The sequence below is a fragment of the Lolium perenne genome, chromosome 4, assembly GCF_019359855.2.
Source record: "Lolium perenne isolate Kyuss_39 chromosome 4, Kyuss_2.0, whole genome shotgun sequence".
NCBI classification, from domain to species: domain Eukaryota; kingdom Viridiplantae; phylum Streptophyta; class Magnoliopsida; order Poales; family Poaceae; genus Lolium; species Lolium perenne.
Window position 1 is genome coordinate 359,108,738 of NC_067247.2, and position 11,025 is coordinate 359,119,762.

General features: G+C 41.8%; 1 long non-coding RNA gene across 1 annotated transcript; it reads right to left on the minus strand.

Annotated features, from left to right (window-relative positions):
• Positions 1-260: 260 nt before the first annotated feature.
• LOC127349190 (uncharacterized) lies at positions 261-2,004 on the minus strand. Its single transcript, XR_011742218.1, has 5 exons — positions 1,744-2,004; positions 1,529-1,668; positions 1,369-1,438; positions 1,206-1,260; positions 261-1,017 (listed from the first exon to the last, which is right to left on the minus strand). It is a non-coding gene; the product is annotated as an uncharacterized lncRNA (long non-coding RNA).
• Positions 2,005-11,025: the final 9,021 nt, after the last annotated feature.

Here is an 11,025-nt window from a genome sequence, read left to right on the forward strand (position 1 = left end):
ACAAATGGAGAAATATCTGCAAATAAAAGATAAACTAAAAAGAATTGCACATATAACTGTATGTGAAAAGAGAGGTATTTACTACTCCCTGCCAACCCATTATGCATCATATACATATTGCCATGTTAAATAACCTGGTTTAGCTCACCCAAAGAGTGTAGAATTTCAGTGTAGCCATGTGATTTGATACCAAAATAGGTTAAGCAATAAAAGTACGTAGAATCCTAAGTATGTGGAAGCATGAAATTTCTGCTAAACTTTCATCAATACAAACTATATGTCCCAATGGATTAACTTTGACCAACAACATTTTTTTCCGAAAGAAATCCCCATTGATCTATGTGTACAAAAAAAAGCCTATACAATGCTGATACACGTCGGAAATGAAATGAAAGGAAAAATCTACTATGATGATAAGACCTTTCATTAAGCCATGGAAATGATGGCCACAATGCTACAGATTATGTATGTACCACGGAGAAGGCAAAAACACTATCATTCATGTATGAGAAAAAAAGTTCAAATCGCCGAAAACGCTACATAATATCTTTTCTGGCATCTTTTGTTTCTGAACCCTTGAGTATTGTCGTCCGTGGAAGATAACAAACCTGCGGGATGAGCGAAAAATCAAACACCTAGAATGCAAAAACATATGAAGCAGATGGAATAACAAAACAGATTATCAAAAGTCGCTTGAGAGTGCACTGAAGTCATATGTAGTTCCCGCTGTATTATGAGGCATCCTAAATTCAGTAGAACTGTACTGATCAAGCCTGTAACTTCTGTACAAATCCAGAGAAGATAAAGTTGAGGCCACTCAGTCTTGTTACTTCAAGGATAATAATGCAAGTTCAGATGCTGCCACTTTAACTGAACAGAAATGGCATTGCATGTTTCACTAATTAATAAACTTCAAGTGGAAATGGTTCAACCAAACTGGAAAATTTCCAAGGTGCCAACGTTCAGATCCAAACTTCTGCCAATAGTAATCTGGAGAAAATAGTCTTTGAAGTAAATCTGCAATGGTAGGATAAAAGTGGATTAGTATTTTTTTCCAAGTTATAATAGTTTTTTAAGGGAATCTGTAATGGAAAAAGAACATGAATGAGTTAATACTTTCCCAAGTCGCTAACAGAGAGGAAGCCATAAAATTTCGGAAAGATAGACATAAGAAAATAAAGGTTAATCCCAAAAAACTAAGCCACCTTCCAATTGGGCACTCGTATTCTCCAAACAGCTTTCTCGCCAATAAAAAATTTCCTGGACAATCCGTACAAATAAAGTACAAATTTCAACAGCTAGAGCAGGGACATGTAAAGAAGCTGCCAAATTTGCTTCAAGAATAGTATACATTAAAAAGAAGTTGACCTGGAATGATGGAGATTGGTTAAACATGCCACACAAAAGCTTTCACCATCTGAAAAGCACAATAAGAAAACTGTACTGAACTGAGTGAGAAAAGCGGAGGTTGCAATTGACAGAGCGTTTTGAATTCCAGTTTAGCAACTCAAGATTAGAATATGCATACCAATGGAAGAAATACCCGCGAGTGGTCTGAGAATCCAAGAAATCCGGAGGAATTGAGAGGGCCAAAGGTAGCAGGTGATTGAATCGAGTACAATCGGGTGCGTCGATAAACGTCGAGCCGTACTCCAGCAAGAGATGAACCTGCGAGATCCGAAACGTATGTTGAGGGACCGCGAGAAACTGAATGAGGGATTAGAAAGGGGATCGGACATGTACCAGCGTTGAGGGTGCTTCGCGTTGTGGCGGCGAGAACGATGTCGCTCTGGGTGTCGATGCGTACGGCAGCGGGACATCTTTATAAGGTGGACACAATTGCTGCAGCATATGAGCTCAATTGAGCAGTTTGCAGTCCTTCAATGCTCGGATTTATCAGGTCTTTTGATGGCAATTAACTCGCAGTGGCAGATTCGTGGGGAAGAGGAGGGATTTTCGCGGCAGCCGGGGAAGACGAACAAAGATATGGGGAGGAGAAGGGATTTTGGCACCTGCGAAGTAACGAACAGAGTTTTTTGTTTTTATTTTTTTGGGTACTGCGACCGCTGACCAGGTCGACGGAATGGGGGATGGGCAGGCCGTCTTCCAGGCATGCTTGGTGGCCCATGTCGGCCGGTACCGTACTTGGCGGCCCATGTTAGTGGGGAGCCATGCCCAACAACGCGTGATGAGACTGTGCGCGTGCGGACGGTTTTGGAAGAAATGGAGTGACGTGGCTTCACCACATGCCAGCAAAATCAGTAGTGGGGGATTGCTATTTAGAGATAAAAGATATGATTGTGACAAATTTAGATCATCATAATTATTTTCTATGATTCATTTAAATGACTAGGAGGCCACCTCAGCTATTTTGCCTACGTGTCATGACCATGTGTCTGCCACCTTGCTTGTTTGGCCTATGTGGTGTATCCACGTACTACCTCAATCTATAAAAAAGATATTCTAAGTTTGCTAAAATTTGGACTTATATAATTTTTTTAGTATATAGATAAAATCCAAATTTAGACAAATCTCTAGCATCTTTTTTGCACATGGTAGCTCATTTTGGAGAAGGTTGCTCTAGGATATTTCTGATACTCAAGTTTGTTATTTTTGGCATATGTTATACTGTTTTTGAAAACTTTGGTAGTACATTTGTGCAATATATTTTTGGTAGGTTCTTCACAAAATAACTCATTTTTGTCACTTAGAAAATGAAAAATGATTATGCATATTTGTCATTATTACTTTAAATTTACATAATTACAAAACATGTGGCAATTAAAAATATATTTAACAATGATAGTATTTATAGGTCTTGAAGTTTTCTCCATCAAGTGGTAAATTAGCATGTAAGAAATTGAGCTGCGGAGGGAATAATTTGGTGTGGCGACTCCAAGTTTTCGTGTTTGATTTGTTGCTTTGAGCTTCTTGGGTGTTGACCTTGTGCGGGCAACGTCGTGTTGATGTATCAAATTTTGACCAATTTATTATAAACAAGCTAAGTCTCTTATAATTATACTGTCATTTATGAAATGGCAAAACCTCCCCTTGACTGGTTTTCAAAAAACTAGGACCGTGATAAATGGTTTAAAAATACTAGTAAGGAAGCGAAATCTAGCAGGCTGGAGCCAGCCAATGAGATGGCAAAGGTGCAGTTCCCGCGGATTGGCCATCTCAACCATCCAATATTATCTAACGACTCCCGAGCTATCCCTAGAAAGCACAAGGCCATGTCAAAAAATATTCCCTAAAAAAAGGCCACCTCAATCAAAAAAAGGGAGAAAGATAACACTGGTTGCCCTACCCATCTTCCATCTCGTGCGCCTCCTCTCCACTGTCTCCATTCTCTCCCTCGCATCACGCAAGCGCCGCCTCTCCCTCTCTCGCGCCGGCCACCCCATCGCCGCAGATCGCGCCCAACCAAAACTTCGCCGCTCGTGGCCATATCCCCTCACGGCCTTCTCCACGCTCGATCCCACTTCCAATCCCGCCATCGTTTGCAAACCCTAGCCCGTTCCCCAGATCAGATCGAGATACCATCGGCGCCCCTTGTCTCCCTCACTCCACGATGAAGAGAAGCAGTTCTTCTTGCCGACATGCTCGCTCTCCTTGTAGTGGTCGCGCTCCGGTCCGCACCGCCGGCCGCCGAGCTCGACCGGCTAGAGGACCCTGCCAAGAACGACGGGTCGCTAATCCTGCTCGTCAACAAGAGCCGTCGAACACAACCCCTCGTATCTCCCTCTCCCTCTTATTCGATTGCCTTTCCACGACAGACATGACGAGGATCTGACGATTTGTTCTTTGCGTTGTTGGTTTACCAGGTGCGGTGGCCGCCGATGAGCACGCATGGGAGCCAGCGAACACTACGCCTCCGCCTGGCCTGGGGCTCCCGGACGGATCATCATGGCCTCTAAGGTACTTACGCTCACACCATGACCCTCCTGTCTCCCGATCAGTTGGATCCTCATAGGAGACACGGGTTGTTTTTTTGTTCGGAACTGAAAGTAGCTAGAGCGAACTGTATGCAATTTTCCTTGGGGATTTTAGCTTGCTCTTTCGGTGGTCTGATGCTTTACACTCCCTGAACCGTGTATAGGCCTGTGCTCTCTAGCGGTCTCAGCCTCTCAGGTCAGGGTACATTGTGGAACCTGGTTAGGCTGGTGCTAGATTTGGTAACTCTCTAAGAAGTAAACTGTGTGTATGCAATGCTCCGAGGAAGAAAAATAGGCAGATTCAGAACCGTCAATGCACTGAGAAATGTATATGTTTGTTAGTGACTTATCATATTACTGTCCAGTAAATGCCATTTCAACAATATTGTCATTGTTGTTACATCATATAAGTTCTCAATAACAAAACCTTAAGATGCTAGCTGAAGGTGCAGTTTCATTATTAATTAACTAGCGATTGGTTTGAATGCATGTACTGCCTTCTCACACTAGACGAAGCGATGATGGTGTAACATCCTGATCGACACACGGAGGAGCAGCGGCAGTGGCGGATCTGTCCTCTATTGCTTAATGTTTCTTGGAAATTACTCTACCAAGGTACTATTTTGCTTGCTTCTCTTCCTTTGCAGAAGTTTGTCTTGGGGATGTTGTGACTTCTCGAGTTGCATATCTTCTAGGGAAATGATGTTCTGTTTCCTACTTTATTTGTTAAGAAATGTATCTTCTTGCACGCTTAACTTTGAGAAAATGCTCTTATTGGTCTAGTGGTCCTTAGAATATGACCCTGCAGTAGCTACAACATGTTAAGGACCAACAAGATAATACTGTCATATGCTTTCTGTGATGTCGGTTTGGCATAGAAAATTTAAAATATTTGCACTCCTTCATAAATACTCCATTCATGGTGTAGAGTTGTATAGGAATTATCTGCTATTTGTTGAGTGTATATCTTGTTCCGTGACAGGACAATATATATAATTCTATTTGCTATGGAACTTGAACTTAACTCATTATTTGTTTCTCTCTACTTACCTGAGTTGGCAGTTCATTTTTTGCAGTTTACATTGTATAATCAATTGGTTAATTCAAATTGATCGGGTCTAATTTCTGTCTGTTTAGGAAGTTGCTATAATTTACGTCTCAGAATTAAATATGATTTATGCAAACAAAGATATTTTGTTGCTACCATTAACATGATTTTTATTATTGTTTGCTAGGTCTTGTATATATGCAATGTATTTTATAAGTAAAGTACCTGCACGTTGTATTGTTTCTAGTAATGCCAAGCTCATGTGGTTCTACAGGTTGTTGAAAAAATTTGTCTGCTTCCGATGTTTCCTTACTGTCGCTGAGGTTTGTGCCTCATTACGATTATTTGAGTGATTTCAGTACTGTCATTGCGATGTTTCATGCATTTGTTACGTTGAACATCATCATTGGTTCAATATGGAAGTACAACCTATTGTTCTGTGCTATCTTTATCAGTTAGCATAAAACAATTAATTGTAAGAAATGTAATAGCTAGGACTAAAAATATTCTATGCAATCTTGTTGCATGTTGGGATTGAATACTGAGTGTGCATGACAAGTGGTAGATGTTTTGATTTGCACAGCTGATGTTATTTTCCCTATTCGTTACTTTACCAGTCCTTACTCTTGTTTCCTTGTTTCATAGGATTATATATGGAAGCCTCCCTGGAGATTGGATGTTGTCACTGTAGCTTCGATGGAACACGCATGTTGCTGCTTTTATGCATTAAGTGTGTTTTATGTTATGTAAGAGAAGTGATGGTGTGTATTTGAAATTCCATTTTGTATCATTTCACAATGGGAAGTCGTTCGTTCTTTATATAGAAATTCATGGCCTGCAAACAGTAGTTGTATGTACAACTTGAATATCAAAATAAATTGATTGGGTGCTAAATAGGCCACGGGCCAGTGACATTTTGGAACAAAATGTCTGAAATAAAAGGAAATAAACAAAAACGGGTTGTAAAATGTCTAGGGCCCAACAAGACATGAATTGAAAAGGCAAGACAAATGGACCAGAAAGAGGCTCTGAAAAGGCTAAGCCCAAAAAGACAAATGGACCGGAAGAGGGTAAGGCGTAGACAAAAAATGCTGGTATTAATGGGCTCAGCCCATGTAGACCGCTGAAATGGACCGGGCTGATTTTGCATTACGACAATTTGATTTCGTCATAGTTTCGCCACGTCAGCTTGCCACGTAGGATCTGATGTGGCATGGCCAGATCGCCGGTGACGATATTGGATCGTCATAATGGTTACGACGATTTAATATCGTCATAGACTATGACAATTCGAAATAAAAGGTCGTGATGGTTGATTCCTGACGCTCCGTTTTTGACGATCTATTTTTTGTCATAGAATCGTCATAAATGAAATATGGTGACGACTTAGTGACAAAAATGGAGGGTCGTAGGTCAACATATTTCTTGTAGTGTAGGCCTTTTCCTAGTAGTGAGAACACAGTGGTTTTGTGGGCGTTGATGCTTTTGTTGTCTTTAGTTTGATTACTTTGCATCTTTGTGGCATAGTGGGATGAAGCGGCTCGGGCTAACTTTACATGACCGCGTTCATGAGATTTGCTCCACGCTTGTCATGTAACTTGTATTGCATAAGTGGCTTTGCGGGTGTCTGTCTCTCCTACTATAGTGAAGATTCAATTTACTCTTCTATTGACAACACTAGTAACACTGTTGTGGTTCATGTTCGTAGGTAGATTAGATCTTACTCGAAAACCCTAAACCACGTAAAATATGCAAACCAAATTAGAGACGTCTAACTTGTTTTTGCAGGGTTTGGTGATGTGATATGGCCATAATGTGATAATGAATATGTATGAAATGATCATTATTGTATTGTGGCAACCGGCAGGAGCCTTATGGTTGTCTTTAAATTTCATGTTGAGTAGTATTTCAAAGTAGTTGTAATAGTTGCTACATGAGGTGAACAACCATGAAGACGGCGCCATGGACCTTGACGCTACGCCGACGATGATGGAGATCATGCCCGTTGATGATGGAGATCATGTCTGTGCTTTGAAGATGAAGATCAAAGGCGCAAAGACAAAAGGGCCATATCATATCACATATCAACTGCATGTGATGTTAATCCTTCTATGCATCTTATTTTGCTTAGATCGCGATGGTAGCATTATAAGATGATCCCTCACTAAAATATCAAGATAATAAAGTGTTCATCCTTAGTAGCACCGTTGCCAAGACTTGTCGTTTCGAAGCATCTCGTGATAATCGGGTGCGATAGAATCAACAAGTGCATACAACGGGTGCAAGCCAGTTTTGCACATGCGGATACTAAGGTGGCCTTGACGAGCCTAGCATTTACAGACATGGTCTCGGAACACGTGATACCGAAAGGTAGAGCATGAATCATATGATTGATATGATGAACACTTTGAGTGTTCGCCATTGAAATTACATCTTGTCTCGTGATGATCGGACTTAGGTGTGGTGGATTTGGTTCGTGTGATCACTAAGACAATTCGAGGGATATTGTTTTGAGTGGGAGTTCACCTAGATTTTTTAATTTTGTTGAATTAAAATTTGAACTCAATTTTTCATAAACTTAGTCTAAACTATTGCAAATATATGTTGTAGATATGACGTCCCCTATCAATTTTAACCAGTTCCTAGAGAAAGAACAGCTTATGAGCAACGGTAGCAATTTCACCGATCGGTTCCGTCATGTGAGGATTTTCCTCGCTGGTGGAAACCTGCAATATGTGCTTGATGCACCGCTAGGTGACCCTCCTGCAGAAACTGAAACCGATGAAGTAAAGAATGTTTACGAGACTCGGAAAACTCGGTACTCTCAAGTTCAGTGTGTCATCCTGTGCAGTCTGGAAGCCGATCTTCAAAAACGTTTTGAGCACCACGATCCCCATGAGTTGGTCAATGAGCTGAAAGCTATTTTTGAGACTCATGTGGCCGTGGAATGCTATGAAGCATCGAAACACTTCTTCAGCTGCATGATGGAAGAAGGCAGCACCGTTAGTGAGCATATGCTCATCATGACTGGGCATGCGAAGAAACTCAGTGACTTGGGAATAGTGATTCCTAACAGGCTTGCCCGGTTGGACAATTTTTAGAATCTCCAAATTCTAAAAGAGTAAAATGTTACGGCCAGTTAAAGTTTTTTTTCTGCAAAATACAAAAAAAAATAAAAAAATTCTGTGGCGCACCTAGTGCCCATAATTAACGTCCAAAATTTGAAAAAAAATTCTGTGCCGCCCTCCACCACTTCTCCTCCACTCCTCCTCCACTTCTCCTCACTTCTCCTCTTATGCAAACTTCTCCTCCACTTCTCCTCCTCCTCCTCCACAACCACCACCACCACCTACTCCTCCGGCCGGCCTCTTCCTCCTCCTCCTCCTCCTCCTCCTCCTCCACCACCACCACCACCACCACCTCCTCCGGGGCCGGCATCCTACTCCGGCGACCTCCTCCTCCTCCGGCCGGCCTCCTCCTCCTCCTACTCCGGCGACGACGACCTTCTCCTCCTCCTCCTCCTCCTACTCTAGCGACCTACTCCGGCGACCACCTCCTCCTCTTCCTCCATCACCTCTTCTTCCTCCACCACCACCTCCTCTTCCTCCACCACCTCCTCCACCACCACCTCCACCACCACCTCCATCACCTCCACCACCACCTCCATCACGACCACCACCACCTCCACCACCACCTCCACCACCACCTCCATCACCACCACCACCACCTCCTCCTCCGGCCGTCCTCCTCCTTCACCCACCCACCCACCCACCCACCTCCGGCTACCTTCCAGCGAAATTTTAAAAAAAAATTAAAAAATTTCGGCGGCCCCAGATCTAGATCTAGATCTGGCTGCCATTTTTTTTGAATTTCCAAAAAGAATTCTGTGGCGCACCACCGCCGGTGCGCCACAGAAATAAGACTTTCTGTGGCGCATGGGCCGGTGCACCACAGAAACCTTATTTTTGTGGCGAGAATTCTGTGGCACACCGCCCGTGCGCCACAGAATTGATTTTTGGTGCGCCACTGATGAGCCTTTTCCTACTAGTGTCGGTTCGGAGGGGACGCTCCGGGCATGCCGGACACAGCAAGAAGCGAGGCAGGGAGTGGTGGAGCCGACGCGTCATTGGCACACGAACGAAGCGTCGCAGTTTCATGGATGTATATCTCATGGATGATTGTCAACACAAAGTAATATGATGAGTGCAAATAAGCAAGTATGTAAGAATCAATGCACAGTTGACACAAGTATTTGCTTCTAAGATGGAAAGAAGTAGGTAAACTGACTCAACATAAAGTAAAAGAAAGGCCCTTCGCAGAGGGAAGCATGGATTACTATTTTTGTGCTAGAGCTTTTATTTTGAAAACATAGAAACAATTTTGTCAACGGTAGTAATAATTCATATGTGTTATGCATAAGACATCCTATAAGTTGCAAGCCTCATGCATAGAATACCAATAGTGCTCGCACCTTGTCCTAATTAGCTTGGATTTCCATGGATTATCATTGCATTACATATGTTTCAACCAAGTGTCACAAAGGGGTACCTCTATGCCGCCTGTACAAAGGTCTAAGGAGATAGATCGCATTTGATCTCTCAATTTTGTTAGATCTCAACTTGAGGACATCCATACCGGGACAACATAGAAAACAGATAATGGACTCCTCTTTAATGCATAAGAATTCAACAACAGATAATATTCTCATAAGAGATTGAGGATTAATGTCCAAACTGAAACTTCCACCATGATTCATGGCTTTGGTTAGCGGCCCAATGTTCTTCTCTAACAATATGCATACTCAAACCATTTAATCATGATAAATCACCCTTACTTCAGACAAGACGAACATGCATAGCAACTCACATGATATTCAACAAAGGTGTAATAGTTGATGGCATCCCCAGAAACATGGTTACCGCTCAACAAGCAACTTATAAGAAATAAGATACATAAGCTACATATTCTTTACCACAATAGTTTTTAAGCTATTTTCCCATGAGCTATGTATTGCAAAGACAAGGAATGAAATTTTAAAGGTAGCACGCAAGCAATTTACTTTGGAATGGCAGAAAAATACCACATAGTAGGTAGGTATGGTGGACACAGATGGCATAGGTTTTGGCTCAAGGTTTTGGATGCACGAGAAGCATTCCCTCTCAGTACAAGGCTTTGGCTAGCAAGGTTGTTTGAAGCAAACACAAGTATGAACTGGTACAGCAAAACTTACATAAGAAAATTGTTGGAGATATGCCCAAGAGGCAATAATAAAGTGGTTATTATATATGTTTGTGTTTATGATAAATGTTTATATACTATGCTATAATTGTATTAACCGAAACATTGATACATGTGTGTTATGTAAACAACAATGAGTCCCTAGTATGCCTCTTAACTAGCTTGTTGATTAATAGATGATTAGTTTCATAATCATGAACATTGGATGTTATTAATAACAAGGTTATATCATTGTATGAATGATGTAATGGACACACCCAATTAAGCGTAGCATAAGATCACGTCATTAAGTTATTTGCTATAAGCTTTCGATACATAGTTACCTAGTCCTTTCGACCATGAGATCATATAAATCACTTATACCGGAAAGGTACTTTGATTACATCAAACGCCACTGCATAAATGGGTGGTTATAAAAATGGGATTAAGTATCCGGAAAGTATGAGTTGAGGCATATGGATCAACAGTGGGATTTCTCCATCCCGATGACGGATAGATATACTCTGGGCCCTCTCGGTGGAATGTCGTCTAATGTCTTGCAAGCATATGAATAATTTCATAAGAGACCACATACCACGATACGAGTAAAGAGTACTTGTCAGGAGACGAGGTTGAACAAGGTATAGATAGATACCGATGATCAAACCTCGGACAAGTAAAATATCGCGTGACAAAGGGAATTGGTATCGTATGTGTATGGTTCATTCGATCACGAAGTCATCGTTGAATATGTGGGAGCCATTGTGGATCTCCAGATCCCGCTATTGGTTATTGGTCGGAGAGAGTTCTCAACCATGTCCACAT